The sequence below is a fragment of the Xyrauchen texanus genome, chromosome 21 (assembly GCF_025860055.1).
Source record: "Xyrauchen texanus isolate HMW12.3.18 chromosome 21, RBS_HiC_50CHRs, whole genome shotgun sequence".
Classification (NCBI taxonomy): domain Eukaryota; kingdom Metazoa; phylum Chordata; class Actinopteri; order Cypriniformes; family Catostomidae; genus Xyrauchen; species Xyrauchen texanus.
This window is the reverse complement of record NC_068296.1, coordinates 425610-432927: the sequence shown is the minus strand read 5'-3', so window position 1 is coordinate 432927 and position 7318 is coordinate 425610.

The window sequence follows — 7318 nt, the reverse complement described above, 5'->3', positions numbered from 1 at the left end:
TTGCATATGTTAATCCTTAAGAAGTCCACTGAAGGCTACATGGAGCGTTTTAGCTGACAATACATCGTCTAATGCCAAGCCGTGTGTGTCCGTACGTTTGCTCCGATTTCAGCTCTGCTAAACATGTTAAAATGTGTTCCATAAATGCTAATAACATAAAATGAAATGTTTAAGACATATGAAGTGTTACGCTGTAAAGTGAGAGAAGTGTCCACTTACCTGCTTTTAATCACCTGTAAATATCCTTGAAAGTGGAACATGTGGGTACGACCACACGGGTTGATGCCCACAGAATCTACCGCAGTCTCAGAAGTGCTTTTTATGATGGACAAAATGTCAATTATTTGAAAGAAATATGTAATAGCTAGCAAGAAAGCGTTTTATTTGGGCGGCACTGTCACTTAGCCTCTGTGTGCTGTACGTCCCGCCTCACTGCGCTGGAGAAGGTCATTTCACGGCCCATTTCAGACAAATCTCCAGCAGGCCAGAGTTGTGGCAGTTTACCAGATCACTCTGTGATAAGGATCCTCAGTCGCCCAAAGCAGCTGTTAGGGGTCCCAAACCTTGCCTGGGTCCAATAGAGATTAGCACAAGCGTTTTACAGGTAATTAATTAGCCCCACTGATACTCTGATATATACAGGTCCACTGTTAAACGCTGCAGGAGAACTCTCACAAGAGCAGGAAAAATCCCGTTCTAGAGTTGCATGTAAGCAGCATTCCTCGCTGGGAAACATGTGCTTCCCATTGTGCACCAGAATCAAGTGCAATCAAACCAGCGGCTCCGGTTAGGAACTACAGTGATGACACTTATTAATAATATGATCAGTACAGATCTGTCTCTGATGGGGAGAAATAAAGCTTATCATATCACACAGATTTCAGGAATATATCTGTTTGTCTCATATTTGGCTTGTTCACAGGCCACTCGAGTCAGAACCCGAGACTCCACGAATGCTGTAAATATAAACGTTGCACAGTAATGCATTGCAGGTGTTATTTCAGTGGATCCGTGGGCCCGGTTATGAGGTAAATATTTTACATTTTTGAATGACAGGTGAAACCTCAGACTGTGTTTTACATCAGTATCTCGGTTCACTGAGGTCGACGGTATGTTTGGCTCTTGTAGTTTGCATGAGCTCTACATTTATCCTCAAGCACTCATCCAAACGGCTTGTACGTCACTGTCATACCAATACCACAAACATCTGACACACCACAGCGCAACAGTTCTGCCATCAGGTTTGGTTCTCTTCTACTGAATTACTAATGTATAAATATTACAGGGTTTGGTCACTCAGAAAGTTCTCAGATAAACACTTTTTAAAGCAATTAATACCCTAAATTTGAACGTTTTATACTTGTTGAAACAACGTACACAATCATTTTATGATAAAATAGGTGATATATATATATATATATATATATATATATATATATATATATATATATATATATATATTATGTGAATAAAGGAACATTTCTAGTTAAAATATTATTTACACCTCAGACAAATGTTTTGTTTTACAAAAGAAACTAGCTTCAGACCATGTGACCCACATTTGGTTTTTGACTACTGACGGATGGAGCCGCATTGAGAGCCCCATATCTCTGGGATTAATCCAAATAGGGCCTTTAAAATGGAGATACAAAAATAAAAGTTTGTTCTGAAACAGAATGTAAAAGGATTTTAAGATATCTTTAAAACTTCTGGAGTTATAGGCACTCAAACTTTGAAAAAAACAACCCAAAAAAGAGCTTTTTCCCATTTTTGACCTGTCACCATTGGCGTATAAATACAACAAGAGCTGCTGAAGTCGACTGATTTCAGTAATAGATCTACTGATCTCTGAGTAAACATAAAATAATGACACTGACACCTTCCTAAGGTTATTTTATTGACCTGTAGTTTTGCTCCAAAATCATAGACGAAAATTGCCATTTTGACCCCCTCAACATAATAGTGGATTACAGGGTAAATATCGATTCGTGTCATTTAGTATTTTGTATTTGACCAACATTTATGTTTATCTTTTACCAGTTAAAAAAAAAAAAGTTCAAGCCAGATTTGTAAACAGCACAAAAACACAAGTTGAGACAGGATAAGAGCAGAGAACAGTCAAGATGATGTGCAATCAATGTAATATCATTGAATAAATCATTTCTCTCTGGTGTTTTAAAGTGTTCCATGATGCCATTTACTGACCAGGTCAGCTACAAATATGTATTTAATCTGTCCTGTAATTCTCCAAATCCCTTATGACAGGTGCACCGCCTTTGATTTTCAACACAGAAATCCCATTTCAGACATAATATATGCTTTACAGATCCTGCAATAAATAATAGATTGTTTTATCAGCCTGACAGTTTTAGTCAGCATGGCCTTTAAATGTCATTTTAATTATATTTTTCTTCACTTCATTACTTTGGTCTGGGAGGCAATATTTACCTTGGAGGGAAGCTGCATGGGTTACTAAAGATCCCAGAATTCATTTGTTAATTCATCTCAGCATTTATTTTGAAGTCATTTATCACTCTTATATTCGTGTTGAAGGAAATGTTTATTGATTTCATGTCATTTAGATTCAAGCGAAACTAGTTTGCACAATAATTCAGTGATTTTGGCAGACGTAAGTGTTTATTTTGAAAGGCGTACAAACTAAACTGTATTCAGAAGCCCAGGAGGCCTATAAGCTTCATACTGGAGGATAACTCGTGTAAAATTCACAAATGAGATCTCCTCAACATCTCCAAACATATCTGAGCTTTACTCTTATCATATGTCCCAAAAATATACATGAATTGAGTCTGTTTGTATTTCTTTATTATTGGTTGATACAAATGAAACATAACTGAGACTTCTCTTGAAATCTAAACAAACAAGAAACTACACGTCTGCTTTTTTAGATGTCCTGCGTTGAGCCTCTACCATTCTTCATCATCGTTCTGAAAGGCATTCTGAGCCCAAATGTGCAGACACCTCCGCCCTCGATCATTTTGTGAGGGCACTGACCCATGACGTGGCTATAATAGTGTGAGCGTCTGTGTAAAATCAGCAGAAATGAGAGTCTGTTCCAGTTAAACATGCCGCAGAGAGTCCGATGACATTGTGATGAGCAGATAAAAGCATCACAGTGTGTCGTCCTTCTGTCACGCTGTGCTCACAATCATCTCTTTCTCAACTGGCCTTTCTATCCAAATGACACTGTTTAAATGGGAAATTAGGCATTCTTTTTAAATTCATCATCAATACGTGATTGTGCATTCATTATTTTGACCCAGCATGATATATTGTGCTGAAAAGAGAGACAAGAAAACGAGTTCCTTGAGATTTACATTGAAAATAAACCATCAGATATCCGATCTGTCCCTACACAAAGCACTGCAAACATCCGTGGATAATCATGCCTTGTTTATTTCTGTGATATGGGATATTGTGAATAGATTGTTTTCCAGCAGATTTGGTTTAACAATGTGAAAGTTATCACACCTCTCGTGTGCTTGTTCCTGCCCATATGACACGACCAGATTTAGAAGTCACCTCTCAGCGTTTCTGAGGCCAGTTATAAACGCTTGTGCTTCTGCCGAGTCTCGTTTTACGGCACAAAGTCTGAACTGGACTGTGTGCCGAATTAATGAGGATATCCTGTTTTTGCAAAAAATAGAATACAATAAAAAAGTAAATAAATGCAATCCAGTTTAAAGAGGAACCTTTTTTTGTTTTAAGCATAAACCTCACTGATATGTATTTATAGACTTGTCGTTGGCCTCTAACACAAATGTATCGAGTTTTAAGGGTGTTTTTAGCTCTTTTTAGATTAGACAAAAAGTGTTTACAGAAATGCTGCGGAGAAGCAACCTCCCATTTACTGTAATGGCCTCAGTCTTTTTGTTTTTTGATTATGTACTTTAGTAGTTGGTAAACAGGGCTGGGAGGATTACTTTTGAAATGTCTGCAGATTACAGATTACATGCTGTAAAATGTAATTTGTAATGTATTCCATTAGATTACTCAAGGTCAGTAATGTAATCTAAATACTTTGGATTACTTCTTCAGCACTGGTAGATTTCTTCACTTGTTTTGACTGTAAAACTCAAAATACACACGTTAAAAATACATTCTGTGAAAACTGAAATATCTTATAAAGTGTTGCTTCTAAAATAAGATCAATCAAACTGATCTTGCTTTAAGGATTTTTAGATATTTTTATAGTAAAACAATACAAAAATTATTAACACAAATATGATTTCTGCCCTAATATCAAAGATCTTACTGGAAAAAAGAAATCATGATCTAATTTGAATTTTCTTGATATTAAATATGATGGTGTCTGGTCACATGTGCATATAAAATGGCTAGAAATAGCATTTTAGCTTAGCATAAAGCTAACAATTTACACAAGGATTATTTATATTTCTTCTGCTCCAAACGTACTTCAAACGTACTCGTATGAATGTAACACATCATCAGAAAGTGTTTCACCGCCGATCAAATGCACTTTTGATCATTTATATGTATGAATGTTTTCCATCTGAAAGGACGAAATATTAAATGAAACAAATGACAATAAAATGCAAAGTATGAGTGGTGGTGGTGTATTGAGCTCTCTCAACAGCCAAGGCAATTGCAAGTATCGTACCAGTAACTATCTGAACCTGTGTTTAGTATAAGAGGTAAACCCCTTTGTGGTTGCTTTGAGGTGCTTTTAAATGAAGAGCTCGATGGTTCTCTCAGATGGTCAAAATGACTCTTTTCATAACTGCAGTTCCCCGATTCTGTTCCGGTTTCATTTTATTTTCATTCTTCCCTTTCCCATGTACGAGTGATTTGTGTGTATGTTTTTGTTTATATTAGTCATGTGTTCATATTTTAGTTAAATAAACTTTTGTGAACTTTCTTGCGAGTTGATTCTGGTCTGCTTGTAAATCATGTAAATGTAACGATTCGGTGGATAATGGTGGAGAATTTATTCAGACAAATAATCTAGTTATTTGTCATTTATCTAAATTATATCGGTTGTCAAACGCAACTGATTCCATTATACATTTCCTTACATAGTAATGTAGAAATAGGACTGTTTAATTTAATTCCTAGCTTACACATACTGTTTCCCTTACAAACAATGGTAATGTACATGACACTTTAACCCGCGCAGTGAACGTTTATCATACCAAATTCGCTACATATACTGTTTGTTTGTGCACTGTGGAATGCAATGTTTGTGCACTGTGCATCGATTAAACTGTTTTCATTAGTGTTGACCCAGATCACCAATCACTGGTGTTGGTTGCTATGGCGACAAAAGTTCACGGGAAGTCCTAAAGAGACTCTTCCGGGGCAATCTACAGCGCATGCGACACCTGCCGACGCCATATTGTAAACACAGTACAGCTAAGCTCATAGCATAACACAACACCGCCAAACTAACCAGTTAGTGAACTTTCATTGAAACCCCTAAATACGCTACTGTAACACAGTTAAAGATGGGCAAGGAGGAGGCGAGAACCGGCTTGTCATCATAAATCATAATTTAATGAAAACTCAATCCAAAAGCATAAACAAACACACACACGACGGACATGCCCATAATTCTCTCTCTCTCGAACCATCGTCACCAGCCCCCTATCCCTGGGGCGGGGTGTATCTCTTGTCCCGCGTGGTCATCCCCGCCTTCCTCACCCTGGGAGGAGACAGGAGGGGAAGACAAAAACAAAACAAAAAAATCGGCGAGGGAAAAGGCCAACACGGTGCGACAGATAGAGAGAGGAGAGAGAGAAAAAGCTCACTCACCGGTTCTCTGATGTACCGTCATGTGGTCCTTGAACACTCCTCCACACTCAGGCGGACGACAGCCGCTCCAGCCCCGGGCGAACCGGAGTGAAACCTTCGACCCCCAGTGGGCAGAACGCCCCTCCGCTTTTCTGGCAGCAAATGGGGACACTCCTTCGCCCCTGGCAGCAGCTCTACCGCTCCGGGCGGTCGGAGAGTTTCTTCCCTCCTCCCCTCGCGGACGGCGGTCTCCCTCGACCCCTCCGCATCTCTGGGGACGGCAGGGCACTCATCCGCCCCTGGCAGCGGCTCCCTCGCTCCAGGTGGTCGGGGTATCCAGTCCCTACTTGCCCCACGGACAGCGGCCGTTCCCCGCATCCGGGTGGTCGGGCTACTCCGTCACCCGGCAGATGGCAGCGGCGCTCCCCTGGGTGGACGGCAGTGTCGAGGACTCTGCGACGGGCATCCCTCCTCCTTCCCGGCCTTTCGGCACCAATGCAACACAGTTAAAGATGGGCAAGGAGGAGGCGAGAACCGGCTTGTCAACATAAATCATAATTGAATGAAAACTCAAAGCACAAACATAAACACACACACGACGGACATGCCCGTAATTCTCTCTCTCTCGAACCATTGTCACCGGCCGCCTTTATCCCTTGCGCGCCTCATCAGGCCGATTGGGGACCGGGCGCGCAATATTCCGACCCAGCCCCGCCCCCCTCCGCTCCACAGCTACAGTTACAATTTAAATCGTTGGTAATCAGAATACAGTTACATTCAAATTTTGAATGTAGTTGGAAAACATTTCTCCATATGATGCAATCCAGGGAGGTTTTTTTTTGTCACCACCAGAATGCGCCACAGTTCAGTCAAATAGTTTTTATTTGTATTGTGCTTTCCACAACACAAGTTGAAAGCAGCTTTACAGAAAATGATACTTTAATAGAAAAAGAAGCTGTAATATAGTAATGTCTAAGAGTCATAATAGTGCCGTAAAATAAATAAGATAATTCGATTTATATACATTTATAAATGTAGGGAAAGTCACCAAACCTCATGCCACGGAGATGAAGGAAAGCATGTGTTTTAAAGAAGCAAAGTTCAAAAGGGGGCACTTTTGACCCCGACACTACATACGGTTTAAGGAATAAACCCCAGGTTCATGTCTTCCCTTTGAGGGAGCACTAAACCCATTATTCACATTCTTGGTTGCTCCTGGAATGTGAGCCACAGGTTTGTTCCTCTGTTTCTCCCCTCAAGCCTCGATCGTTTTCAATGTTTTGATTCTCATCTGTCTCTCTCAGGGCAGTACTGTTGGCTAGTGTTTATGCTGCGGTTTATCTGTGCCCTTTTTGCCAGAAGTGCTAAATTCAGCTTTCTTTCGTCTCCTGGAGGTATTAAATCTAGTCCGATTCCTCAGTGTCACTAAAGGTTTTGTGTCTTACTGGAACAGAACGAAGTGCGAGTGTGTTGAGAAGCGGATCTCCACGGAAACAGGAGGTTGATGGTGGTTTAAAGTCGAGGATCTTTTTTTTCTCTCAGCTTGAAA